Source organism: Oryzias latipes, chromosome 1, assembly GCF_053564925.1.
Source record: "Oryzias latipes strain Hd-rR chromosome 1, Olatipes_Hd-rR_3.1".
Taxonomy (NCBI): domain Eukaryota; kingdom Metazoa; phylum Chordata; class Actinopteri; order Beloniformes; family Adrianichthyidae; genus Oryzias; species Oryzias latipes.
The window spans coordinates 12,670,227-12,697,481 of record NC_136237.1 but is presented as its reverse complement, the minus strand read 5'-3'; positions in this window follow the sequence as shown (position 1 = coordinate 12,697,481).

Below are 27,255 nucleotides of genomic sequence, written 5' to 3'. Positions count from 1 at the left end.
TCAAGTAACTTAGCTGATATAAAAGTACTGGTATGTGTGAAGATCGAGAATCTGACTGCGATAATGATGAAATGAGCTGGACATGGAGTCTGTATGCATTTGTTAAACCAGCAAATGAGCACAGTGGGCTTCTTTAAGATGCACTTCCAGAGAAGCACAGAAACAATTGACAAAAGAAGCATTTAACCCAAGTCTGCAAAGAGTCACAAAGCAAACTGCAGAGAGATTGTAAAACATTAAAAACATGTTATGTAAAAAAAATAAAAAAATATATAGATAGATGTAGATGTTCATTGAAACAACTGACATGTTTAAGTAAGCAAGACATTTTTTTTATTTTACTTCACAGCATTACCTTATAAAAGAAATACAAAAAATAATAAAACAAATGATTAGTCACTTGTTGAAAATGGTTACATTGATTGACTTTTAATTATATAACTTCACTTGCTCCAAAAATGGATAAATTGATTCGTGATTTTTTTCTTAATTTAACATAATTTTGCACATATTTTTAACTTTTGATACTTGATCACATTTTTCTATGAAAATGTCTGAAACAGTGTTATGTCTATTTTACCGATATAGTATTATTTTTTTAATCATATAAATGACTTTTCTAAGTAACATAATCTGCATATATTTTGGATAACTGATCTGCATTTGCCATGTTGATTTCTAAAAGTTATTTTTTACATAATAATTAAGTCATTCATATTTGTCATGTGCTTTATTGGTATTTCAGGATTCATAATTCTGTCTGATAAAAGTTATGAACCAGACATTGATAAATCATGTAATAAAATGGTTACAGTAGAACAGGGGTGGGATTATATAAATTCTGTTGTGCTTCAGGATTGACTGAGAGTAAATAATGCTCAGGACGTGCTGTATTAGTTTGTCTTTTAATAACAGAACTCTTAGCAGTCTCATTACATGAAGGCTATCCGCTTCAAAACATATCCCAGCAAGCATTGCATATCACCCATGATGCATCTCTAACAATCAGCGTATCTCTACTACTGAGGTGCATTCAAATGCAATAGGAGAAATGTACGACAGAATATTACATCCCCTTCCTTAAAAATAAAAATAAAAATTATCTGACTCAACAGTCATCAATGTTAACCTGACTAAAGTTTTAATTATTAGTGTTACTTTTCTTTCAACTGAGCTGACTTAATCAAAATAACTTTGTTTCAGATGAACAACGTAAATCAGTGATTAATAACATCATTAGAACAATAATTTTAACCTCAAATATCACTCAATATGCATAAGAGTATGTGATGATGAACTGACTTAACTTTAACTTTATAAGTCCATCACAATCCTGGGCTTGACTTCACGTCCAAAACGGGTTTTGTACGGAGATGCAGAGGAAACTCCCCCTGATGCTGTCTGTGTTGTTGAATGTTTTGGCTTGCATTTCTGCAGCTGGGTTTGTTCCCAGGGCCTCTGAAGTATTGAGTAGATGTTTTCTGTTGCGTCGATACTCTTGTCCTTCAGCAGTACGTACGTGGTATGATCTTTCTGTGTCTGCAGGTTTTACAACAACAGCAGGTTTCCAACGTCCAAGTTCTTGGAACCTCACTCGTTGTCCCTCCTGTAGTTGTGTGAGTGGCTTGGCAGATCTGTCGTAATACGTCTTCTGTCATTCCTGGCGTAAAAGTCTGTTCTGATGCATTTTGTTGTAGTTTACGATTTCCGTCTGCAACTGATTTGGTGTGGTTGGAAGAGTAGATCTCAATCTACGACTAATGAGCAGTTGAGCTGGGGGTCTGAAGTTGTCGACTGGTGTGTTTCTGTATTCTAAAATACTGAAGTGGAGATCTTTGTTGTCTTCTTTACTTTTGCTCAGGAGTGTCTTTGCTATTTGCACATATTTCTCAGCCAGTCCGTTGCTTTGGGGATAATGTGGGCTTGTGGTGGTATGTTGGAATCCCCATGCACTTGCAAATGTTGCAAACTCTCCTGATGCATATTGTGGTCCGTTATCTGATATGAAAGTCTCTGGAATGCCATGTCTGGCAAAGGTTGCTTTCAGCTTCTGGATGATGGCATTGGATGTGGTGCTGTTCATTTTGTCCAGTTCAAAATATCTGCTATAATAGTCAACGGTGACCATGTAGTTGTCATGATTCCAGTTGAAGAGGTCTGATGAGACAACTTGCCATGGTCTCTCTGGAATCTTATGATTAATCATTGGCTCTTTTTCATTTGCAGGTCGATGCTCAAGACATGTTGTACAGTTCTGTACTACATTTTCGATGTCTTTACTCATTCCAGGCCAGAAAAGTATGTCACGTGCTCGCTGTTTACATTTTTCCATGCCCATGTGCCCTACATGGACACGTGACAACATTTCTGCACGAAGTAAAGCTGGAATGATGATCTTCTCTCCTTTGAACACAATTCCATTAATCACAGATAATTTATTTCTGTGATTCCAGAATTCAGCAGCAACTTGAGGGCGTTTTTTCCTGTCCTCTGGCCATCCATTGTGTATGATATTTTTAAGTACAGTCAGCTGAGTGTCCTTGCTGGTTTCCTCTTGGATTTCTTTGAGCCTGATGTCACTGACAAGTAAGTTGTTGTACACAGTGTGCACCTGCAGGTCCATTCCTTCACTTATGTTGTCATCCTGACTTGGCAAAGATTTTCTAGACAATGTGTCTGCAACGGGAATGTCTTTTCCGGGATTATGTAGAATAGTGAAACTGTAGCGTTGGAGCTGGAGTATCATCCTCTGAAGTCTAGGAGACGCTAGGGCAAGTTGTTTTTGCATGATGGATTCAAGTGGTTTGTGGTCACTCTCCACGATGACGTGTTGTCCATATACATAATGGTGAAAACGCTTGAAGCTGAACAGGATTGTATAAAGCTCCTTTTCCATTTGTGCATAGTTGACTTCACTGTCAGTCAGTGATTTTGAGGCATAACTGACAGGCTTACTGTCCTGCAATAGAACTGCACCTAATCCATACTTTGATGCATCCACCTGGAGTTTCAGCTGTTTTGACGGATCAAAGTATGTCAAAACAGGTCCTGGCTCTCGTGTAATAAGTTCTTTCATTTTGCTGAAAGCTTGCTCGTGCTGTGCATCCCATACGAACTCACTGAACTCTTTCAGGAGTTGGCGCAAGGGGGCATTTATATCAGAAAGACAGGGTGCGAATTTGGACAAATAGTTGACCATTCCCAGAATGGTCTCGAGCTCACCTTTGTTTTTAGGGGCTTCCATCTCCTTGATGGCTCTAATTTTTTCAGGGTCAGGTTTGATGCCATCAGCTGTGAGGCGATGTCCAAAATAGCTGACTTCGGTGGCACAGATGATGCTCTTGTCCGGATTCAGCCTGACCCCTCTCTCTCTAAACCGTTGCAGCATTGCATGAAGGTTCCTGTCATGTTCAGCTTTTGTTTTTCTATATATCAATATGTCATCGACAATAGCTGTGACACCTTCTAATCCCTCATAGGTCTCATCAATCTTCTTTTGGAACTCATCTTGTGCTGATACAAGACCAAAGGGCAACCTCAGGAATCTATAGCGTCCAAATATGGTGTTGAACGTTGTAAGCTTGGATGACTCATCTGACAATTTAATGGCCCAGTAGCCTGACCTGGCATCCATGACAGAAAAGCATTTAGCTCCTGCAAGTTTGGCTGCGATGTCATCAAGAGTTGGCAGAGGGTAGTGTGGGCGTTTTACTGCCTTATTCAGGTCTCTGGGGTCAAGGCATATTCTAAGTTTACCTGTTCGTGGCTTTTCAGCTACCACCATAGAATTAACCCATTCTGTAGGTTCTTTCACTTTAACAATAATATGCTGTTCTTCCATATTTTCCAGCTCTTTCTTCAATCGACTGCGGAGCGCATGTGGAACTCGTCATGGGGGGTGTACTACAGGAGTAGCCTTTGGATCGAGATGGATTGTGCACTCACCAGGAAATAATCCTATTCCTGTGAAGACATCCTTAAATTCATCCATACTGTTTGTCACCGGTGTCTGTGTCACAGACATCACAAGCTGAATTAGGCCAAAGACCAGGCAAGCTTTTAAACCTAAGACAGGGGGTGCTCTAGTGTCCACAACATATACTTTCAGTCTTACTGCCTTGTCTTTGTTTTTGCACTTCAGTGTGCATTTGCACTTCAGTGTGCATTTGCCTCTTACAAGCAGGCGTTCCCCTCCATATCCATAGAGCGGGTGTGAGACGGGTTTCAGGCGTTGTGATATTCCTATGATGTTAAACAAATTTGTGGGTATGACGTTAGCGGAAGAGCCCGTGTCCAGTTTGAAGTTAACAGTTCTTTGTTTGGGGCCAACTTTCAGTTCTGCAAAAGCTTGTGTATCATTTTTTTTTCTGTTTAGTGAGATTAACTGCATCAATAAACAGGCTGCTGCTTTCAATGCTGCTTTCTGATCCACTCTCATTTACTGTATGAACACTTTTCTTTTGTGTAGAACGACAAACCTTTGAGAAGTGATTCCACTTTCCAGAGTTTTTGCATTGCTTACCCTTAGCTGGGCATTTTTCCTCGTAGCTGTGTCTGTTTCCACAATAGCCGCATCCTCTTGGCATTCTGGTAGCTTTTTCTCCAACCCAAAGAAGAATATAGCTGCACTTTTCCTCCTCGCTCTTTCGCTTGAGCGGTCCAGAAAACATCAGCTCCACGTGTAGCTTGAATCTGCGCCATGCTTCAGGAAGGTTGTTAGCATCCCAACACATTTGCGGCGGCGTAACTCCGGCAAAATCCATCTTGCGGTCTTTGTTTGGACAGTCGGTTTTACTCTGACACCATGTTGTGCTTGCGGATTGACTGAGAGTAAATAATGCTCAGGACGTGCTGTATTAGTTTGTCTTTTAATAACAGAACTCTTAGTCTCATTACATGAAGGCTATCCGCTTCAAAACATATCCCAGCAAGCATTGCATATCACCCATGATGCATCTCTAACAATCAGCGTATCTCTACTACTGAGGCGCATTCAAAGGCAATAGGAGAAATGTACGACAGAATATAACAAGTTCTCTTCCTTCCACTCCCTTTCAAGCAATATTTATGAATATGTCTAATTATCCTAAGTTTGATTTGTCATTGTATAAATGCATAACTGATGATTGTATTGCTTTTTTTGTGTATTATTCTTATTTGATTGCTTGAAATAAACCAATTTCAAATCAAATTCAAATCAAATTTGCTGTTTGAGTAAGCGTGCGTCTTTTTTTCTAATTATCCTTTCTTTGGTTTTTGGAAGTGAAGATTTATATTTATGTGGGATTGCTGCACACTTGTTTAAACATTTCATTAAAGTAAATACAGAAATAAAACAAGGAGACAACGTTTGTACAGATAGAGCAACATGTTACTGCTTAAAGACAGTTGAGTTAAGACAAAAGATTGAAGAAAGCGATGACTGTTTGCTTCTTTGGGTCCAGTGAAGGAGTGGTGACCTGTCCAGGGTGTACCCTGTCTTTGACCAACAGCAGCTGGAATAGGTTCCTAGCAGCCCCAAGACCCTGAAAGGGACTCAGAGGGTTCGGAAGATGGATAGATAGATGGTTTGCTTCTTCAGTCGGACTAGAATGTGGACTTTAGTTCTTCCCTTCTAGTAAACATGTTGAAAAAACAGCACGTGATTTAGTTCTTCTTTACACATCATAGTGTCAAGCTTGTAGATCAAGCACAATACTCAACAGATACAAAAAACACCTGCATCATTCCTGACCTGTGGGACAAAAAGTGTAATACAATGTACACACCAGGCATGTGTTGCATGTTCAAGAACATGCTATACCCGAATTCATAAATGCGCATTCAGCTTTGTGTACACACCAAACAAGCAGGTGCGTTTTTGTCTTGTTTTGCTCAGTTTACTAGCACATGTCCACCATCTACAGCTGGAAGAGGCTTGGTGGGAAATGTTGAAGCTGTGCAAATCTCATGGATCTTGCTCCAGGCTTTTTCTTTCACAGCCTTATTTCAATATATGAAAGACTTGGTGTCATAGAATTCCGGCCGGCAATAATCCACAATTATCAATTCATCCTTCATGATCACCAGCAGGCTACAATAACTTTTGCTGTCAAAAAACAAATTATTGAATCCCCAAAACATAAAAAGGTAACTTTCTAAAATGTCCCCCCAAACATCCAAACTTGTAAAAAAGCAACCAAATTGACTCTACACGTAAGCCTTAATGCAGGGGTGTCCAAATCCAGGCCTCAAGGGCTGTCAACCTGGTGGTTTTCCAGAAATCCTGCCTCATCTGCTGTTGATTACCTGGATCAGGTGTGTTTAGCCAATAAGGAGCTTCAATGGCAGGTTGGTTAGAAAACATGCAGGACCCTTGAGGCCTGGAATTGGACACCCCTGCCTTAATGCTTTTCAGAGATACTTCTGTGATAGCTTCAAGGCTACAGCTTACCAAGCTATAAGTCAACAACGCAGCTGTCAGAAGGAAATATGTCAATAATATAAAACTTTTAAGGAAGTTCATTTCATTTGGCAAAAGTCAGACTAATGTCATCAGTGAAGTGCTGGTTACAATCATGTAAAAATTAAGTGTTTATTCTGCAAACTTTTAAGGAAGTGGAGAAATTGCTATTTCGAAAGACTACATACCCTTTTGAAATTTACCATCTGAAGTAGTTGATTTGCACTGTAAGCAAATTCAGGAAATGTGCTTACTGCTTTGTACATTTATTGTGTGGTAGTGATGGCGGACCCTGTAGAAAATGCGCTCCAGTAAGGACTGTGTAGCAACGGGTGTGGCGTAATCGATGGTAATTTTCACACACCTGAACCCCAGGCTGTGGTAGAGTTGGTGGGCGGCATGAGTGTATGCTGGGGTTCCCAAGATAACAGAAGAGTGCGTAGCAGCAAACTTCTGTCTGTCCCAGTACAATGCCCACTCTGCATCTTTGATAGCCCTCATCAGCACATATGCGCCGCAAAGCTCCTCCCAGCTGGCCAGTGGCTGCTACAACAACCACCACCTTGTCCTTCAGCACTGCTACCCAAAGACAGGAATCTTATGAGGATAAAAAGCAATACACAAGTACAAATGAATTAATCGTACAACAGCAAAGTTGCTATCTCAACATTTTAACAGTGGGTGTTTTCACTGTAAATGATCAGAAAATAATTCTACAAAGAAAATTGAGTTCATATAGATTTCTTTGTTTCGTTGTGAAATTCGGTTGTCCTTTCCCTATTATTCATTCCAGATAGTCACTTGATTTTGGAATAATAAAACCAGGACTGAAAACATACCAGAAGATAAAGCATAAAACAACTAAAGCTACAGAGTTTCTGAAACACTTGCTTTTGTAAATATCTGAAACCATGATGCACATTACTGTCTTTACAAAGCAAATTTGATTTGCCTTGATGTTGGTTACCATATAGAGCAGGGGTGTCCAAAGTTTTTTTGGTGAGGGCCAAATACAGAAAAAAGAGCAAAGGTCCGGGCCGCGAACAAGGGGTGACATATTGACACATGAATACTGTGTATTTCTAACTCACCTATAATGTGAAGAACATTGCTCTCAGTGGGAGCAGTGATGCTGATCTGTGCCACATAAAACAAGCGCACGTCAAAATGAAACATTCACTCAGACAATGAAACCTCATTCCAACCAGGCAGTTCAGAACGGGTTTATTGAGCAGCTGAAGCCAGCAGATCTTTACATTTGTAGCTTTTAGTGTGGTTCACTGGCAGAATGCACGATGTTGTAGATTATAAAGAGTCGGCTGTTTCCTCAGAAAAGTAGACCGAAAAAAAGGCTTATGAGTGGCCAACGAGGACAATTTTAACATTAAACGCACACAATTTAAAAAGCTTAATTTTACAATTACACTCTGTGACAAAGTATGCAGCTATGAACAAAAGAAATTCCAAAAACAAAAAAACAAGTTCTTTTTTACATAAAGGGAATACTTTTTCACAGTTCAGAATGCATTTTCTTCACCTTTTAGGTTCACTCTATCTCTGTCTATCTCTAGATGGAAAATAAAGACATCATTAAAATGTCTACAATAGTTCATAAAGAATGATATTATTAGCATGAGCTGAGGAATCTAAAGGCACGTGATGATCCTGGTGTTGGGTGTGGGTACCGGATGTTCTCGGGCTGCCGGATGTTCTCGGGGTCCTTCGACCAATGATGACGTCACACTATTTGATTGGCTGTAAGTTGCCACGACCAATGAGTTAACGTCGCTAAGTTTTTTTCAAAACTTTATTGACAATTGTGGTATCATACATTAAATAACGAACAATAACAATGTAATCAATATTACCTCGAAGATCAGTCACCATTGCCAAACATAACATATTAACATAGAAAATAAAAAATAGAGGGGGGAAAAAAGAAACAATGAACATAACACACAAATAAATAAAAACATAAGTAAAATAAAAATAAAATAAAGGAACATAGAACCAATCTAAATAATCTAATACTATTTAGATTGGGTTAGTTAGGGGTACTCGTGAAGTTTGTATTTCTGAACAAAACTAAGCAATTTCAAGCCATTTTTCTTTTTCATATAATGAAGTGATTGAAAGTAAAAACAGAGCTCTTTATGAAATGTTAGAAAAAGTGGTTTGGTCTTCAAAAATTTATTTTTGTGCATATAAAACTTTCCTTGCAACATCAGGATATTAAGAACTGTATTTTCTGGTCTATTATATGATACCACACCCAATAGAAAATTTTTTGAGTGCAACTGTTGTTACCGTAGGGTGACGTCATCATTGGTCGAAGGACCCCCGAACGACCCCGAGAACATCCGGCGGCCCGAATCTTTTTTTTTTTTTTGCTTTATTGAACACAATACAAAACAACACAAGAACATTTACATAAAATTAACAAAATATGGCGAATACAAGAAATAATACTGCAATTTGAAAGGAAGCAAAAAAACAAAACAAAAATTCTCATCAGTATGCATATATAAACCTGTCCATAGTCATAATCATAGAGAAATTAGGGAAAAGTATAACATAAGGAAACAAGAATTCCAGAGTTGGATTATGTTATAATAAAATGCAGGGGGGTACAACAGATAAATAAATGGTCTCGAATATTGGGAATTTATCAATATCTACTATGATGATCAGCCAGTAACCGTGTTCATCTGCTATATGGGACACAATTTTGTCTTGGAAGTTTTGGAGAAGTACAGCGACCCCTACTGATCTGGAATTGCCATGACGGAAGAAACCTTGTCCCCCCATTGCTGACACCAAAATGATTTATCTGCATTTGTAGAGAGCGTTTCTTGTAAAAAAATCAAAATCAACATTTTTCCCTTTACAAAATAAAAAAACAACAAAACTTTTTTTTCTTTGTTAGATCTCTTAGACCTCTTGCATTTAAATAAAGTAAAGAAATACCTGTTTTAAGGTGCAACATGTAACAAAAAGGCAAACTTAACAGACCTAAATGAGGCTGAAAGTATTACTGAACAAAAACTTTTAAGCAACAAAACCTTGAATTTACAATAACCATCTTAACTAAATAAATTGCAAGACTAACTAAAGTCATGGAGTGACTCTCTGACCATTAATGAAAGCATAAGGACCACGAAACATCGTCTTACAACCATTCCTTCTCGCCTGCTCAACTTTGGGCCACACCGCTTTCCTTGCCTCTCTGTCTTCTTTGATGAGGTCTTCTGCAAAGCGAATGTTGAGGTCTCGACAGACAGGATGGTGTTTAGTCATTCGCCACAGCTCGTCTCTGTATCTCCTTCCAGTAAACTGAATGATGATTTGACGAGGGCGGTTGACATCAGTTGGGCCCAGCCGGTGTACCGTGTCCAGAATGTGGTCCACTGTCTCTGTCCAGGGTGGTGCGATCTTTGTGATGAGATCTGCCACAATTCCTCGAGTGTCTTCCCCTTTCTCTTCTTTAACACCATTCAGTCTCAAGTTCCATCTTCTCTTGTATCTTTCCGATTCCAATGTTTTCTTTTCCATCTCTGATGCTCTCTGCTCCAACTCCACAGTTTTCTCTTTCAGACGTTTCACTTCTTCTTCCAACTTTTTATTTCTGTCTTTACATTCTTTGATTTCAGCAGAGTTGAATTCCACAGCTTTGGCTATGGTGGATATAGTCAGAGTGTTTTGCTGCAGCTCAGACTTAAAGTCCGTCATCATGCCTTTGAGGCTTTCAATTGCAGCCTAGATTGCGGCGTTTGAGGCTTCTCCTGGTCTGAGAGAGCAGGTTGCATCTGGTCTTAGCTTTTTTTGTGGCGCAGCTGGCTTCAAAGGTGATGCCACGCTGTTTTTTGTCCCCTTTGCATTTGTTTCCATGTCCTCAGGCGTGCAGTAGTCATGTGGAAACAGCATTTTAGCTCTAGCATTAGCATTGGGTTTAGTAGCCATGCTTGTATAGTTATTAGGCGTGTTAGGCAATCTTCAGTTGGCTCATAAACTTGCTTTGTTTTATCTCGATATCCAGTGGAGAGTCGGTTTTGTAACTATTCCGTCTTAAAGTAACATTTTCAAGGTTATGTTGCGCAGAACGCTTACCGGACCAAGCATATTCAATCTCAGCCTGAAAATAAACAATAATCAGCCTGAAAATAAACAATAATTCTCCAGGAGAATTAGAATTATTATCATTTTTATAATGATCTAATGTAACATGCGTTTGGTAATAATACTTTTATTGCAAGAAATAACCAAAACACAGACTCTAAGAACAACATAACATTTATTTAGACAGTCCTTGATCCAACTTGCAAAAGGATAATTTTTTGCCAACCTAAATAAAAACATACATTATAAAAAAAGAGGAGTTTGAGTGGAAATATCACTGATGAAAGTATTCCGGGAATTCCCGGAAATCCGGGTTTTTGAGCAAACCAATCGTACCTTCCGGGAAATAAAGACCTGATCTCTATGGACAAATCACTTTCCGGATGAAAAAATTGTCTGAAATCTGTGAATTTTAGCTTTATTTTCTATATTTTTCCGTCTCTGTCTTTGTCTTCCCAGCCTAATTGACCAATGACTGGACATTTTAGTTGCTTTCGGATGCGTCGACGGCTCTGTCTGTTCCACGTGGTCAGCATGACGGATTCCCTGGAGACCAAAAATAGCGGAACCATGCTAAACTTTCACCAACAAATCTGAAGAGTTTTGAGGTGGAATCATGATCTTAGATCCAATGTCAATAAGGAGGTCTTGAACGAGGAACTCTTTGTCCGCCATGACATCGTCTCCTGACTCCAGCAATTGAACTTGGCTTCTAAGTCATGGATGTAATCCAAAGCCTCATCCAGAGCACCTGTGAAGATAAAGAAATTAAAAACCAGTCTTAACATATTTTTGCTACCTTTCAACACAACACAGTAATCATGTTTCGAAAAGTATTTTAAGTATTTAATTACAAATAACATTTCATTTATTTTTGTTAAGGAAAATACAAATGACAAAATACTCTAAAGTAATTAAATACATGTAATTAAAATAGGGGAGAGCATGAACAGCTTTTATTATAAACATTCATTTGTTCAGGTTGAAATGCCTTTATCCAATAACGGTACACATAGTTGACTAACTTTAACCAAACACATTATAAAAAACCTTGCAGGTGGGTGTGTCACGTAGTCGTGAACCATCTTCACTGCCTTAGCTTAGCCACCATGTCGCTATCTTCACAGCATAGCTGCATAGCCTGACGTTTGAGGTTCTGTCATATACTGACTCCCTTCTCAAAGGAGCAGTAAAGTTGTTCCAAGGGAATAGGCTCGGGACAACACCACTCTTCAGGCGAAGAACGACGCAGCCGCACCACAATCCGGAGCGAAGTGCCGGCAGCAGACGGTGCTACCTGTATTTGTCATGGTGCCTGTCAGACTCTTCCCCCTCCAGCTCTGCCAGCCGTGCTCCTCCTAATCACCACCTGCTGACTCCACTAGTCTCATCTGCCATGTTATTTAAAAGGAGACCTCATCCTTCAGTTCAACGCCAGTTTGTTACCCCTAATGGTGACTAAAGCCTGGTCTTCAGTTTATGCTCTCATGTTCTTGTTTTGCTCTCAGCCTTGCATTAATCCTTGCTCTCTGCTTCAGGATCATCATCATCATCATCATCTCAAGAGTGACGTCAGCTTCCTGCCATTCTGCTGCTCGGTGAAGCCAGAAGATCCCACTGCACACACTAACCGCACTAAGCCCTCCAGCCACGCCACCAGCTGACTTCAAGCCTGGACACCCTCCAACTATTTACACAACCATCCCTGGAGAAACAATAAATACCTTTTTCACTAAAACCACTTACCTGTCTTCTTCCGTGCTCCAGCGTCTGGGTCCTTACGCTAAGAGCGTCATGACAGTATTTACATTAAAACTATGGGCTTCCTCTATTCGGATCGCCTGTATCCATTTGGGTTTCAGGTTTGGATCCACAGGAAAATAATAAAATGAAAAGTAAGGCTGTTTTTGGTTGGAAGACTCTACCATTTTTCATATCTGGAGGTTGTTTTACACTTCATTGACGTATTTCCGGTCGAAAAATGCGCAAGTGTGAAAAAAGTCTATTGTGATTGACAAAAAAATGTGAAACTTCTCTCAAAATGTTCATTTTGCAAGCTAAAAATTGATTTCTGGGAGAGTGAGTATCAATTATCAAGTGCTATGGTTGTTAATGTGACACTGGGTTAAGATGCTATGTTATATGTAGCTCCTAAGTGCAGCACTAAGCGTGCCTGGTTTATTTACTTCTTACAGAGCCAGTAAAAGAGGAGGTGATGCAATGGACTGTAACCCCTTTCACTGGTGGCATCAATCTTTAAAATATGAAACATAGTTTGAAGGCTGTCGAAGTTTTCATTTCAACCTCTGATATTTTGTTCTTGGACTTACTTGGTACATGTGTTTATGCATAAAACTTATGTAAAACAGTGATGGGAATAACATATTTCTTTAACTAAAACACCTGTGTGGTTAGGGGAGTGGGAACATTTCTAACTGCCTCAACGTGACAAGCTTTAGTGATGGGCTGCAGCAGATTTCCTGTAAAGTTTCATCATCTTTTTCCTAAAAGTTGTGTTACTTTTGATCATTTGTCTATTTCTCTCAACAGGAAAACCTGTGAATTGCAGGAATCTTTGTTATCTCAGAGAATCAAAAATGGGTACCCAACAAGATGCGTTTGTTATGAAAAGGGAACCTTGCAAACCTTGTACTGCCAAGAAGTTCTCCCTTAACAATGACCTCTGTAATTATTTATCAATCCAAGGATGCCTTGTGTTTTCACTGATGTTTAAATAAAAATGAATTTTTTTTAAAAATCATACAGCTGATTAAATGCTCAAAAAAGAGAAAAGACAGGTTTTCAACACAGTCTCTTTGCATTTCAGATGATTGTGATCTTTGCTGTTGTTAGAAAAATATTAGAAAAAGGATAGGTGAGAATTTAAGCAGGTTTTGATGAGACCAAAAAAACTGGGCTTGCATTGTTTTAAAAAAAGGCAGTCCTTAAATCCCCAGCTGCCCACTTTGTTCTGAGTGGGCTTCACTGTCAAGGCCTGTTGCTGTCTTTTATCTCTTGTTCCTCCACCGTGCCTCTGGTCAAGTTCTGCTGCTTCTTGTACTGTTTCTGAGCATGGAGACAATCAAACTGTAGATTTTTATAAATCATTCTTACAGACATAGAATGATAAAATACAAATTCAGTAATTCATCAATGTTTGAAAGGTTATTTGACTTTAAGCAGAATAAACCATGGAAAGACTTCTTTTAACAAAACATCTGATAAAAAATAAGCAAATAAGACAGGTTTAAGCAGGCTTTTATCCATCTAATTTATCCTTCAGTTGTATGAATAATAATACAAAAAAAACTAATATGTTGGCAAGCCCTGGATTAACAGGAAATAAACAGCAATAATAATCTGTGGGTGATGTTTTTGGCATTTTTAGATCTTTGGATCACACTGTTAGGGATGTGGCAGGCCTGCGACTCCCACATGTGTGAATTATTGACAGCTACCACTCTGTCCCATTAGTGAAAGTTAAAAAAAACAAAAAAACAGCAACGTCATGACACACTGGCACAAAGGAGTTATCCCAAAAGAAGAAGAAAGCAAATGATAGGAATTGGCAAAGGACAAATGTAAGGTATATTTTGATAATGTAGCTGTAGACGGTGAGGTGAAATGTTGTTTTATTTTCCCAGTTTTGTTGCCATAGCTAGTTTGTTGGCTAGCTATCATTGGAGACCTGTACTGGATAAAATCCCAAAAGTATCCAGTCCCATTTATTTAGATTCTAACATGGCATGTTGTAATCAGTGGCAATGACGGAGCGCTGACTGAAGGAAAGTTCATTCACCTTCATTCATTCATTCATTCATTTTCTAAACCCATTTAATCCTTTTCTTGGTCCCAGGGCTGCCGCAGCCTATCCCAGCCACTCGTGGGCAAAGGCGGGTTTCATCCTGGACAGGGCGCCAGTCTGTCACAGGGCCACAAATCACACACCCATGTACGCTTACATTCACACCTGAGACAAATTAGAGTGACTAATCAACCCACGCATGCACGGGGAAAACATGCAAACTCCACACAAAGGCCCCCATGCTGATGATTCTATTTCAGGTCCCCCAGCCAGGACCTTGTTGTGAGGCAAGAGCGCTACCCACTGCGTTACCGTGCAGCCTGATGGAAAGTTATTTCTGTCATTTTTAACACTTAATGGTATTTTAACTTTATTTATGATTCATTTACCTAGGTTAGTGGGAGTTTTATCTACCCCTGACTACAAGTTTGCAACTGTTTTAAAACTCTGAGAAATATCATGGAAATATTGTTGTAGGCAATATTTCCATGATCGGCTGAGTTGGCTGCATGAAGAACTGGCACATGGAAAACCAGGGTTAGTTTACCGGAGAGCAGGATGAGATTCATCCAGTGTGGGTCCTTTGGTAAGACCCTTTGCGCTACTGCCTAATGTCGCTACAAGGGGTCTAAGTCTGGGCCCCCTGGGCAAGTTCCCAGCTCGGATAAAATCCAGGGTTGTGTCAGGAAGGGCATCGGTGTAAAAATCTCCCTAAAGGATATGCTGAAAGATGAACAACATTATAAGAATAATTTATAAGGTATAGACCTGACTATTTTAGACTATTGTGGCAGTGGATTGTTTATCTTAACCATTTATTATTTAACTAATACAGTGTGTAAACTAACGTGAAAAAATTACTATTTTGTTATTGGGTAAAAGCTTTAAAGAGGCACTGCAATCACAATTTGTAGTATTAAAATCAATTTTTCTGCATTACTGCAACATCACTGTAACACTAAAAAAGAAACATGCACTCATGATCTTTTCTGCTCAATGATCTAATAACATGTCTCTGCAGGAGAGATTCTATAATACACTATATTTCCAAAAGTATTCGCTCACCCATCCAAATGATCAGAATCAGGTGTCCTAATCACTTGGTCTGGCCACAGGTGTATAAAATCAAGCACTCAGGCATGCAGTCTGTTTTCACAAACATTTCAAAAAAATGGGCCTCTCTCAGGAGCTCAGAGAATTCTAGCGTGGTACTGTCATAGGATGACACCTGTGCAACAGATCCAGTGGTGATATATCCTCGCTCCAAAATATTCCACAGTCAACTGTCAGCTCTAGCAAAACAAATTGGAAGAGTTTGGGAACAACAGTAACTTAGCCATGAAGTGTTAGACCACATAAACGGTTGGAGAGGGGTCAGTGGATGCGCATAGTGCAAAGAGTTTGCAGACTTTCTGCAGTCAAGTGCTAGAGAATTCCAAACGTCATATGACCTTCAGATCAGCCCCAGTACAGTATGCAGAGAGCTTCAATGGAATGGGTTTCCATGGTAGAGCAGCTGCATCCAAGGTACACATCACCAAGTACAACGCAAAGGGTCGGATGCAGTGGTGTGAGGCACGCCGCCGATGGACTCTAGAGCAGTGGAGACGCCTTCTCTGGCGTGATGAATGACGCTTTCCCATCTGGCAATCAGATGGACGAGTCTGGGTTTGCAGGTTGCCAGAAGAACGGTACATTTGGATCTGGATGGTGCCAAGTGTGAAATTTGGTGGAGAAGGAATTTCAGTCTGGGGTTGGTTTTCAAGACTTGGGCCTGTCCCCTTAGTTCCAGTGAAAGGAACTCTGAATGCTTCAGGATACCAAAACATTTTGGACAATTCCATGCTCCCAACCTTGTGGGAAAAGTTTGGGGTGGGCCCCTTCCTCTTCCAACATTATTGTGCAACAAAACAAGGTCCATAAAGATATGAATGACAGAATCTGGAGTGGATGAACTTGACTAAACCTGCACAGAGTCCTGACCTTAACCAGGTGGAACACCTTGGGGAGGAATTAGAGCTGAGACGGAGAGCCAGGCCTTCTGAACCAATATAAAATCCGGGAAGCAGACATGTGACACTTTGGCTGCCGCTGTAAATAATGTGTCATTTTATTAGGAGTTATGCTGATAAGTATGGGACTAAGGTAATGAAGTATTTTTTTAAGTGTACATTTTTTAATTATATTTTATTATGATGATGTTGTCCTGTTGGCTTCATCGAGCCAGGATCTCCAGCGTGCATTGGGGTGGTTTGTGGGCGAGTGTGAAGCGGCTGGGATGAAGGTCAGCGCCGCTAAATCCGAGGCCATGGTTCTTGACCGGAGAAAGGTAGCTTGCCATCTCTCAGTGGGTGGAGTGTCCCTGCCCCCGGTAGAGGAGTTTAAATATCTGGAGGTCTTGTTCACGAGGGAGGGAAGACCGGAGTGTGAGATTGACAGGCGTATCGAAGCGGCGTCAGTAGTTATGCGGTCGCTGTATCGGTCCATTGTGGTGAAGAGAGATCTGAGCCAAAAAGCAAAGCTCTCAATTTACCGGTCGATCTTCATTCCAATACTCACCTATGGTCATGAGTCATGGATCGAAAGAACGTGGTCCCGAATACAAGCGGCTGAAATGAGCTTCCTCCGTAGGATGGCTGGGCGCTCCCTTAGAGATAGGGTGAGAAGCTCGGTCACCCGCGGAGAGCGCAGAGTAGAACCGCTTGTCATCCACATCCAAAGGAGCCAGTTGAGGTGGCTCGGGCATCTAGTCCGGATGCCTCCAGGACGCCTCCCTGGAGAGGTGTTCCGGGCATGTCCCACTGGGCGGAGGCCCCGGGGAAGACCCAGGACACGTTGGACACGTCTCTCGGCTGGCCTGGGAACGCCTCGGGTTTCCCCCGGCGGAGCTGGAGGAAGTGGCCAGGGCGAGGGAAGTCTGAGCATCTCTGCTTAGACTGCTGCCCCCGCGACCCAGTCCCGGATAAGCGGAGGAAGATGGATAGATGGGTGGTTTTTTTTTTTAATAAAACCTTTTGGTTTATTTGATTTTCTTTTTTAAAGTAAACATTTTGATAAATAAATGGCATGCATTTATGTAGCACTTTAATAGAAAGCCCATAGAGCTTTACAGTCACAGTCCCATTCACCCATGCACACTCATTCCCACACTGATGGCAGCTCCACTGCCTAACACTGGTGCCAACCTTTAACCACCAGGAGCAATGTGAGGTTCAGTGTCTTGCCCAAGGATGCTTCGACACATGGGGTGAGGGTGGGAACTGAACCTGTAATCTTCCAATTGGATGTTGACCACACAATGGCTAAATCTCCTCTATTTATTGACTGAAAGAGTTTTCCTGTTCTTGTATTATAGTGTATAAGGTTTAATATAACAATCATAGTGGACCAGCTAAAGGGTTAGGAATCTCTTCATTACACTTTTACAAATTGAAGGCCCCTAAACATTATCTTGCCTTGGGCCTCGCAAAGCTAAAAAAAGGTTCTGACCATTTTTGACACATTTCTGAGATCTACTGCTCTAAAACCTCAATTTGTTTACAGTCTTATAAAAGTCTCACATTCAGTGTTACGTTAACATTAGTTTTATCAGAACTCCATAGTCTAGGTTGGCAAAGTGAAAAGAGAAAATCATATTACTATTTTCCAGAATTTTTTAAGCAAAATAATTGCATATGTATATGTATGGATCTCTAATAGACTCTCTTTGATGTGAAGCCCAAGCACCCTCTGGTGCAACCAAATGACTTCACACGTCACACAATTAGTGAAATATTGATGCAGATTTTACTTATTTACGTAATTTATGATTCTGCTTGAGAGACTATAAAACATAGAAGAAAGATTGTGTGAATGAAATGTCTGGGGAGGCAGCACATTATTGGCATTGAGAGTCATGTGCAGCAAACAGAACAGAAGGATGACTTATGAGAGAAAGGAGGGGGTAATGCTGGGATTGGGAATAACCAATTATAGTCAGAGAAAAGTGTTTTGAAAACAGTAAATACACGCGAAGCAAGTCAAGAAACAACCTGTGAACAAATTAATTCAAACTTCCTTTTGAAAACTAAAAGTACCTCAAAAATGTTCTTAATGATTTATTTCATGAGAAACTATAAAATGCATATAATGCACCAGTTCTCTGCACCATAGGCGCACCAGATTATAAGACGTACCATCAATGACTTGTCTATTTTTTTTAGAAGCATTAGCCGCGTAAGCATATCCACATTTTTTATAAAACACATTAAAAAAAACAGACTGATACCACTAAAACAAGTGTTAATGTGACTACGCTAATGCCTAACCTGCTTAGTAACTCGTAAAAAAACAAAACATAGTACAAATGTTACGCTACATGTTCACCACATTAGTATACCCCTTGTGCTATCCTATGACCCCAACCTTACATTGATGTGTTCTCCCTACCATGACAAAGGTGGATAAAGGTGAAGAGGATTTCATGTAATCCATGGACGCCATTAAAGATCATTGAAGGAAAAAGGTTCAGCGCTCTGTCTGGTGGGGTCTAGATGACCCAACTCCCAATGTTAAAGCGCCTCGGATAGCATAAGGGTTACTGTATTAACAACAACACCAAACCAAACATTTTGACAGAGCACCGTGCACCTCTCGAAATCGCTGTGACATCAGTAAACACAATTGATGACTCTAATCAGGTGCTCTGAATTTTAGGGCATGTTGTCATTGTTTAAAAAAGGCTTTGAAGTGCACCTAATGGTGCAAAAAGAATATGGTAATTGAAGCAAGATTGTGCCTTAACTAAAATAAGACAAAATAAGACAGAAAATGTATTTTCCAAAATCTCAAATACCTGGGATTTTCAGGGAGAGAGTGTTGTGTGGTTTGGTTCACGGCTGGTGAGGCACTGACGCCATCAGTCAGATTTACAAACCCTACAGACTAGCTTATTCTCCATTTGATTGGCAACAGGTTAAGTGTGTTGTTTAAAATTTCATTTCAACATTTTTAACGTATACGCCACTCCTTCTGGAGAAACACAAGGACGACCTGTTTGTAGAAGTTTTTCTTTTCTTTATTGACTTTTCACCAGCACTCTCTGCCTTGAGGCAATCATACTACATGCCCCACCTAGTGTATTTTTAATGTGCATTTTTAGAGGACCAAAAAGAGCAAATGGTTCACAAACTGGCACCAAAGTAAACAGTTGGCAAGAAATGCATCAGTTGTAGCTCAGTCTAGGCGCAGGGGACACATGGGCTGCTAGTGCCTCACCACCGTGTATTTAAAAAGGAAATTCATATATTCCCTACTATTTTACCAAAGAAGCATTGAAAACACAAATAGACGAAAATAACCATAGAACAGATCGAGAGAGAGACAGACAGAGTTCTATAACATACTGGGTCAAGAAGTCAATCATATATGGCGCTAAACCATTCAAAAATGTATAAACCAAAAACTGAACTTTAAAGTCCATCATTTAGTACAGTGTTTTTCAACCAGTGTGCCGCGGCATACTAGTGTGCCGTCGGAGATGGTCAAGTGTGCTGTGAGAAATTGCCCTCATTAACTGATCAAAAAACATTTACCATCTCCAGGAAATCAGATCTTTGTTCATCCAAACAGGCCCCTGATAAAACACTGAGAAGTAAAAAATATGAAATATCAAAATTATTTTTTCTTTGTGTTTATGTGATTCTATTAAAGACACTTTGATAAGAATGACGGTACCGCGATTTAGCTGCAGCTATAACTGTGTAAGGAAAAGTCCTGCCCCTTTAACTGTCTCCACCAATCATTCTTGAAGGCTTAATCACATGTCATCAGTCTGACCAATCAGAAGTGGTTAAAGTATTCACTTCCTTGTTTCGATTTACCGCAAAAAAGTCTCTCTGTTCTAAGAAAAATACCAGTTAAAGCTCGTCCAGCGTGTAGCTTTCCACAGAATCTGGTATCAGACTGTGGAACAAGTGAACAAAATAAAACAGGAAACAGAACCAAACAAGACAGAACAAGAACCAAAATGAAAAATAAGACAAACTCAAACCATGACAGTACCCCCCCTCAAGGAACCGCTCCGAGGTTCCAAAAGTCAACTGAGGGGGGGGCCCCGGAGGACAAACCTCGACGGGCAAACGAGTTCGAGGAGTCCGGAGGACGGCCGGGGGGCCGAGCGGTCCGGCGAGGCAGGTTCGGAGGGGGGCCGAGGAGCCAGGCTTGGAGTCGTCTGGCATGGAGTCGTCTGGCATGGAGTCGTCTGGCATGGAGTCGTCTGGCATGGAGGCCGGCATGGAGTCGGGCTCCGGCGGGCCGGGCCAGCAGTCGGGCTCCGGCGGGCCGGGCCAGCAGTCGGGCTCCGGCGGGCCGGGCCAGCAGTCGGGCTCCGGCGGGCCGGGCGTGGAGCCGACTGGAGCGTCAGGCATGCCCTTGGAAGCGGGGACCGGTCGGGGTTCAGGCGACACCCTCCCCCGGGAGCCGGGACGGGTCGGGGCGCAGGCGACATCTTCCCCCGGGAGCCGGGACGGGTCGGGGCGCAGGCTGCACCCTCCTGGGAGCCGGGACGGGTCGGGGTGCTTCCGGGACCACCACTGGGCGTGGCTGTGGTGCGTCCGGGACCACCACTGGGCGTGGCTGTAGGGGATGGCAGGGACGACGACGACGACCCCCCCTCGGCTCCCAGAATAGTCCGGGCGGCTCCCACTCCAGGGAGATGATGCAAACTGGGCCTGATCAAAAACCCAATAAGTCCGAGTCCTTTCTGCTTCCTGGCAGTAGGCCTCAAGCAGCATCATGTCCTGCTCCGCTGGGTCCAGAAAAAAACGGCTGGTCCATTCTCTCACGGTGAGGGGTTGGCTCGAGAGCCGGTAGGACCCAGATGCAGAGGCGGAGGCACGGAGTTCAGGGACTGGAGGGTTTAATTAAACAAAAGGCGCTGCAGAGCAGGAAATACAAAACAAAAACTTACATTGGCGTGGCGAGGAACATGGAACAAGAGCGTGGCGAGGAACAAGGAACTAGACAGGATGACAGGAACACCAAGACAGAGCTAATGGACCAGCACAGGAGGAAGGCAGAGACAAGACTTAAATACAGACAGGGTAGACAAGACACAGGTGAATACGATCAGGGCAGATGGGGACCAAAGGAAGTAAAACTCAAGAAACAAGACAAGACAGGAAACTTTTCAAAATAAAACAGGAAACAGAACCTAACAAGACAGAACAAGAACTAAAATGAAAAATAAGACACAAAAAACGCAAACCATGACAAAAACAATGAAGCTCAAAGATGCTGGTCTTTCTGCGGTCGGCGGATTATCGGCAGTACATCTCCCATGATGCATTAAAGTGACTGTTTTAGCGCAAAATGAGTCTCTCCTCTTAACGTCTTAAAACAACGAACACACATCAAACAGGTTTTGAATCTTTTGACGTAATTTTTAATACATCTTTTAGAAAAAAACAGCTGCAGCTTCCAGCTTTTTCTGCAACAATTATCACAAAAATGCATGTGAGATTGCAGAGGGGCTGTAGATCAATACAGACTATGAGCTTTTTCTTTTTTTTTATTCATCTATGTATTATTTTGGACGCTGGTGTGCCGCGGGATTTTGTCAAGGTTAAAAGGTGCCGTGGATCAAGAAAGGTTGAAAAACACTGATTTAGTAGACAGGCAGGCAGTTTAAAAACCTCAGAACGTGACAACTCTGGTCTTTGTGAGAACCCCAGCAGTCGGGTTCTGAACAAGCTGCAGTTTCCTAAACATTTATTTTCTTGGGGGGTTGTCCTTTTAAAGTCAAATTAACTACAAATTCAAAAACATTTCAGGTCCTGCTAAGACATCAGATATTTATTCCTTGAAACATTTTTAAGATGATAGTTGGGTGATTTTGAGACTGCTTTCATGTGTTTATCACAGTGGCAACTTCTTCTGCTTGTCAGTTTGTGGTGACACACAGGAACAATCAGGACATTTATGAATTCACCTCAATGATCAGTGTGGCCTTTTGAACCTCAGAATTTAGGTCTGTGTCCATCACTATACCCAAGTTTGTGGCCTGGTTGGTGGTTTTAGATGCATTGATTGAAGATCTGTTGTTACTTTCAACTGCTTTTCTTTAGCCCCAAAGAAAATAGCTTCACTTTTGTTCTTGTTTAACCAAAGTAAGTTGTGACACATCCAAACATTAATGCCCTTCATGCACTCACCAAGCGCCTGTACAGGGCATCAGTCTCCTGGTATAATTGTGTCTTCTATGCAGCTATAGCCTTAGTTACATGGACTTATACGGGTGCAACGGGTTGTTGTTTTTTCTGAGCCCATGGAGGGTCATAGATAGGAGCAGCTGCATTTTAAAGGAAGCTATGATTGTCATAATAGAACGTATAATAGTTGTGTGTGCTAAGAGTTTCGTAAAGTATTTGAAAGAATAATGTAAATTGCACACACTTATGACATTTAGGTGATGCTGTCACATGGTTCCTTTACACCACACTATACTCATTAGTAAAATGCAAGTACTGGCCCAAACAACAAATGCTGCACTCACGGGTGTGCACATGATACATAAGATGACCACACAAACTACACTCTGATTGTCTAATTTCTTTATTTCTTGGTTTACATTGTTTGCAGAGGATTCTGAAGCACAGAAAAACAGCTTTGTGCTGATTTGCAACATTTTACATTTGTGCTTTCACAATCAATGTGAATCAGCTGATTCTGAAGTGGAGAAGAGTTGATTTTCATTTCATGGAATTATGTTGCGAAAAACAGGTGAAAAATAACAGGAAGTCAGAGAGTGTGTGATGTGTCACCTGCGACACCTCCAGTGTTAAAGGGTTAAATGGCTTGTACAGCTGCCTGTATGTGCACACAGTTTTGCACTATCCATTTATTTTCTTAATGTGCTGTATCCCCTTTGGGGTAACAGGGATGCCCCAGACCTAAATTGGCTATTGTTGGGCAAAGGCGGAGTACATCCTGGATAGGTTGCCAGTCTGATACAGGGTCACACAATCACACATAGGGACAATTTAGAGTAATGTACAAACCTATAAAGCATGTTTTTGGAGCATGGGAGGAAGCTGGAGTGCCAGGAGAAAACCCACACATGCACAGGGAGAACATACAAACTTCCAGCTGGGATTTGAGCCGAGGCCTTCTTGTTTTGAGATGAGAGCGCTGACCACAGTTCCACAGCAAATTAGCGCTCTCAGGATATGCTCCTGCTCTCTGTGCCCAGAGTGCCTACAGAGATGGGAAGAGAAGCTTTTAGATTTGCTGCAGTGCAGTCTCGGAATGAACTCCAAAAAGAGTTTAGACTGAAAACATTGGTCTCTCTAGACTCTTTCAAATTACTTTTAAATGAAGGTGAGACAAAGTGGCCAAACTGTAAATGCTTCATTTAAGACATTAATGTGTGTTATTGTTGTGCTGCTGCCTCTTGGCCAGGACGCTCTTGCAAAAGAGATTTTTCATCTCAATGAGTTTTTTATCCTGGTTAAACAAAGGTAGAAAAAAAAACATTTTTAATATGTAATGACATAACAACAAAGAAACAGTAAGATCTGCTTTCCTGCAACACTTGCGCTACATCCCACACACCTCAACTGTTTTTCTGCTGGCCCTGCTCCAAACAGTCCCACATATACATCTGTTCCATACATGGATCTGCATTTTCTTTAACTTTTGAGACTTCTAACTGTGGATATAAAACTGACAATAAAAGTACTGAACCCTAAATACTTTTTGCACTTATGTCTCCTATTAATACATTCTCCTACGTATGTTTGCATTTTTTGTATTGTGTACATTTTGCTACACATGCCAAGATTCTATCATTGCTTTCCAACTGCAGGTAAATGTTGCTTAAAGAGTTTTTTTTTTCCATTCTCGTTATGCATTCACAACAAGACTTCTTCATTTTTATCAAGCCACTTGAGGCTTTTCAGATGCTGTTTTCTTTCATCTTCAACCGTGACAATAAGGTACTTCGCTTTTACAGTAGCCTAATGAAGAAACTTAAGATCTTTCAGATTCAATATTTATTACTCTTACGTAAAATAAATTCTTAATTTGTTGTTTGAGATTGTCATGGATAGTTGCAGTCTATGGTAAATTAGATTATGACAAGATGGGTTCTGACCACCTCATTTATGAAAGTCTTTTTTTTTTTTTACAAAATAGTGAATAATAAGTTAAGTTAGCAACTTAACTTATAATTACTTTAGTTGCATGTTTTCTCTTTTCAATCTAATCCTGTTAAATCTACTCATCTTAAAGATTAGTTTTTTCCGTCAGTGGTGCCAGAGGCTATTACAAAACAGCAGTTTAAGAAGCTGTGAGAGACATAGCTGCTGATGTGATGGTAAATGGTAAATGGCGTATACTTATATAGCGCTTTCTACCTTCTTTCAAAGGCCCAAAGCGCATCACAGTCACAGTCCCATTCACCCATGCACACACTGATGGCGGCTCCCCGGCCGAACACTGGCGCCAACTTCCCACCAGAGGCAAGGTGGGGTTCAGTGTCTTGCCCAAGGACACTTCGACACATGGGTGTGCAAGGCAGGATTTGAACCTGCAATATTACGATCATGGGTCGACCGCCCCACCGCTCCCTATGGCCGTGATCTAAAACATTAGTCACATGCACCCTTGTGGGGGGTTGACCCCTTAAAGGGCTGTGGCTCATGGGGTTGTTTGGGCCTGTGGAGAGTCATAGACAAGCTGTCATATCCTAAGGCAGGGGTCGGGAACCTTTTTGGCCAAGAGAGCCATAAATGCCACATATTTTGAAATGTAATTTCGAAAGAGCCATACAATAATGTAGTGTCCCTTCCCCACACTGAGGCACGGAGACTTAACCTCTTTTAAAGTTCTTTATTCCGATTACTGCAGAGGGCAACAAACGCCGTTCAATTAATTCAGCAACTCCTGAATCTCTCCCGCCGACACGAGAGCGCTTCTCCCAACTTTATATTCCCCTGCTCCCGCTGCAGCCCTCCCATTTCCCTTATTCGGCCCATAGCTGAACCCCATTGGTCCAAACTACCTAACAACAGGCTGAGCGACAGAACTGAGGGCCAATCAGAGCTCTGCTTGACGCGTTCAATGAACTCCAGAACTTTTAACGCGGCCCAACAGCCATCCAACTCAGTCCGCGACAATTTGTTTAAAACTAAATATACAAATGAATGTGTGCATTTGATTTAATTTCAACATTTTTAAAGTACAATAAGTCTGTGGATTCTTTTTAATATTGTTATTCTGTTGCTAATAAATGATGAGTATTTCTCGTGGTAGTTTTGTTGATGGTCTAGTCTGGTTGATACGTGGTGAGTTTCTGCTTCGTTCAGGCGTTGAGACTTTAAACGTCATCGTAGGTCTGACTGTTCTTTAGATGTGAGGCAGACGCTCACATGCAGACGGGGAGCCAAACACACATTCACACGCTGCAGTGAGTGACGGGAAGCGGGTTTTACGTTTTTACAATCCCTGCGCGATTCACCTGCTGCCTGTCCCCACAACACCTCAGCCCCACCCCCTGCTTTCTCCCTCACACATCCCGTCCCCGCATCTGCGCTCTCTTTCTCAGAGACGGGAGCGAGTAGTTTTATGCACGTCAATTCACAGGTTTCCAGCTGGTACAAACTCTGTGAAATAATAGATAATAGTAACTGATAGCGCTGGCGCAGATTTCTCTCTCAAAGCACTGCTACTACTGCGCGCCTCTGGCATCGCATCGCGCCCGAGAAGGACTGGTCTAATGAAAAAAAAAAACTATAATTAAAGATTTGTCTGCGAGCCACATGTGACCATCAAAAGAGCCATATATGGCTCGCGAGCCATAGGTTCCCGACCCCTGTCCTAAGGGGAGCGGGAACACGTATTGTTTTTTCCCTTGAGGCTTGTGCGTCACCTTAAGGGACGTCTGGAAAATGTAACGGACCATTGACATGTGCGTGGTAACTCAATAGTGAAGTATAGTAAGGCTAGTGGAAGTTGCGTGATCTTATGATGTTTTATGGTGCCCTTATGCCACACTCCAGTCATTAGTAAGGTGCATGTACTGGCTCCATGATGTGTGCGTGGGGTGATACGCAAGTGCCCGTATGTGCCTGAAAGATGCCCTCACAACTGTGCTCTGCTTGTATAATTTCTTGATTTCTAACAGTCAGGCTGTCACGGCTGGAGGGACTGCAGGAATGCACTTGCAGCGCCACAAGGTGGGATCACAAAAACACAAAAAAAAAATCCTCAAGAGAGGGAAAACTGCAAAAGGCAAAAAAAGGGAACAACTAAGCTAAGACAAAAGGCCAAAAGGACAAAACAGACCTCAGTGTCGGCTGAGTAGGAAAACCACTGACTTAACAGGGACGCACAGAAACTGAGGACTGAGTAACATCAACTTAAATAAGCATGATTCCAAAGTGCAGGCAGCTGTGCACTCCTCCACAGAGAAGACCAGACAGGAAAGGGAGGGGCCATCCAGGAGGAGCGACAGCTGACCTGCAAAACACAGTCAGTCAGGAAACAGAACAGTAAAACACCACACTGTGTCACATGCGGTGGTTAAAAAAAATCAAAAATCCATACAACACGCTGGCGTCTCATATACAGGACTTCACCCTTACTTACCCTTATGTGTAGTGTAAGTTTTCATTGCAACCTGTATAGCTATAGAAAAAATGTGTATAAACTTATTCTTCCTATGGGCTCACAGAGCAGTTTACAGTCTTGATATTTTGTGCAGGGAACCTGCATGCAGATAGGACAATTTTTGGCCCACTTGTGTAGTTTTGACAAAGACATTAACAGGTGTACTGTTACAGAAGTTCTTGTCTTTCGGTTTTTACTTGTGTTATTATGTCAAGAAAGGGCACAGCACCACTAAACATGAGAC